Here is a 2839-nt window from a genome sequence, read left to right on the forward strand (position 1 = left end):
TTCGCAAAGACCACCCACACCTATTTTCTAGCCAACCCGAATCTCGAGGGCGAGATTCATCTTAAGGGGGGTAAGTTTGTAACATCCCAAATTTTTAATTTGGAATGTTATACATAGTCATCCATGCATATCATATTTTATTCACATTTCGTCTGGGCGTAAGGCGCCGACTGGGCCTAAGGCCTAGCCGCACCAGGCAGCCGCGCCAGGCCGCCGCCGCCGCCTTCCCCGCGAGCGCCGCCGCCGCCGACTCGGACTAGGAGTCCGAGCCGGACTCCTCTCCGCCGCCGCGTCTTGCCCCTCCTCCAAGCCGCCCCGCCCCGCCCTTATATACGCCGCCACCCCGCCCCCAACACCCCACCACACCACCGCCGCCCGCGCCGCGCCAAGCCACCGCCGCAGTCCGCGCCGCTGCCGAGCGCCGCCGCCCCCTAAGACGCCGCCCCGCTGGACCTCTCGCCGGAGGTAGCCGCCCGCGCCCCGCCGCCGGTTTTTTTAAAGACCGACCAGTTTTTTTAGAACCCTAGATCCATTTTTTTAGGATTCGCCGGTTTTTCTCGGTTCTTCTATTTGGCGGACGTTCGCCCGAACGATCGTTTTAACGAACGGTTCTTCGCCCGTTAGAAACAGCCAATGAACGCTCGTTCGTTAGTCTGTTCGTCAGTTTTCTTTTATCGGATTTATTCTGCGATTTTCTCTGATCGCGATTTCTGATCCGATCTTAGTTTCTGTTTTTCTTTTCGCTCGTTAGTCGGAATCAGGCGATTCAAGTGCCTGGAGTTTCGTCTCAAAATCCTCTTTCCGCTTAACCAACTCAAACAAGTTTTCTCTACTGTAAAATTTGACGTAGTTTCAGATTAGTAAGCGAAGCTTTCTTTCTTTCGCCGTTTGAGTTTCGTTGCTCCATTTGATTTGATTCTTTTTGCGAATCGGAGTTCTTAAGTTGAAACTTCTGGTCAACCTCTTTTGTTTGAGTTTTGCTTGTGCATCGTTGCTTGTTACTTATGTATGCTATTGTTTGCTTGCGATAGAACACCCGGAGTGCGAAGCGTGCTACTACGAGTCCCTAGGTTTCGCAGATCGTCGGCAAGGCAAGTAACACTTTGATCATATCCCTTTAATCACCCAGTTTTTATGCATTAGTCTCAATCCTCAAACATTGCATGATTAGGATGTTATTGGTTTGGGAAGTAGTCGATGAGGTAGAACCTATTGCCCTGTTACATTCAAACCCTTGGGAGTTACTCTACGCGTTGCTTATATATACTATGCTATGCTATGCTCGTAGACGTGGTTTGGGTGAGTGAAACCCATGACAGATGTGAGATTGTTAATTAATGGTTCAACTTAAGGTGGCAACTTAATCAAACATCTGGGTGGATTGAGGCACCTGGAGTACCCAGTGTTGCCTGTATTTTTTGGAAATCCCGGAGTACCCGTGTGATCTTCCTACGGACCGCCACCCAGGCTCAAAGGGAACTGAGATGATTCATGCTAGAAACTTCCGTGTGCAGCCACAAGCTATTATGGGCTCTAGCATAGTTGAGTAAGTTACGTGAAGCTTTTGAAGAGGCAGATCAGCAGGTAGTGGGATGTAGGTTTGGTATGGTCTGTCCGGAGTAGAGAGTTAATGTTTCTGAAAGACCGTGTCTCGGTCATCCGTTTCTCAAACACCATGTAGTGCGAGAAATCAAACGAAGGCGATCGAGTCTTATGGGGAAAAGTGTGCAAACCTCTGCAGAGTGTACAAACTAATCATGGTTAGCCGTGTCCCCGGTTATGGACAATTCTTGAGTATCTAGTACTTGGGTTATCACATGTATCTCATCACTCTTAATTAATATTGTTGGGTTGTTAATCACTTTAATTGGGATTGAGTTGGAGGAACCTTCTCAATGATGTTTCAACTACCATGATAGTTAAATAAAATCTATTCCTTTGTTGTAGGAAAAAATTGGCTTTTCGCAAAACTGTAACCATAGAGCTTTCCACCAGCCAAATATGCATGTAGTGATAGCATTATTCTGTTCTTGCTCTACTATGTTACATTGCCAGCATATTCCATGTGCTGACCCGTTTTCGGGCTGCAACGTATTATGTTGCAGACTTTTCAGACGAGGAGTAAGGTTCGTTAGGTCGTTGCCGTGCAACTCAGCTATGCCGTTGGAGTTGATGGACTCACTTTATCTTCCAAGCCTTCCACTGTTATCGTATTAGATGGCCTTAAGCCATATTATTGTAATAAGTTCTCTCTTGAGACATTCGATGTAATAAGTGTGTGATTGCTACTCTGTTATAAATCCTTCGAGTACTGTGTGTGTCAGCATTACCGATCCAGGGATGACACTGAAGCACAGAGAGTTGACCATCTGAGGTCGGGTCGCTACAACCGTTTGGAAGACTTGGGGAAAGTTTTGTTGAACTTGCTGTAAAAAACAGTAACTTTAGCGCTCACGAGAACTGCTGTCATTTTTATTTGAAGAGTGCTATTTAGTTAATTCTTTTTGCAGATGATTAATAGATAAATTCCTCACGTCCAGAAATTTATTTTGGAATTGTTGGGGTTCCAGATCTTGCGCTAGCTACAGATTACTACAGACTGTTCTGTTTTTGACAGATTCTGTTTTTCGTGTGTTGTTTGCTTATTTTGATGAATCTATGGCTAGTAAAATAGTTTATAATCCATAGAGAAGTTGGAATACAGTAGGTTTAACACCAATAAAAATAAAGAATGAGTTCATTACAGTACCTTGAAGTGGTCTTTTGTTTTCTTTCGCTAACGGAGCTCACGAGTTTTCTATTTTGAGTTTTGTGTTGTGAAATTTTCAAGTTTTGGGTG

The sequence above is a fragment of the Triticum aestivum genome, chromosome 7A (genome assembly GCF_018294505.1).
Source record: "Triticum aestivum cultivar Chinese Spring chromosome 7A, IWGSC CS RefSeq v2.1, whole genome shotgun sequence".
Lineage (NCBI taxonomy): Eukaryota > Viridiplantae > Streptophyta > Magnoliopsida > Poales > Poaceae > Triticum > Triticum aestivum.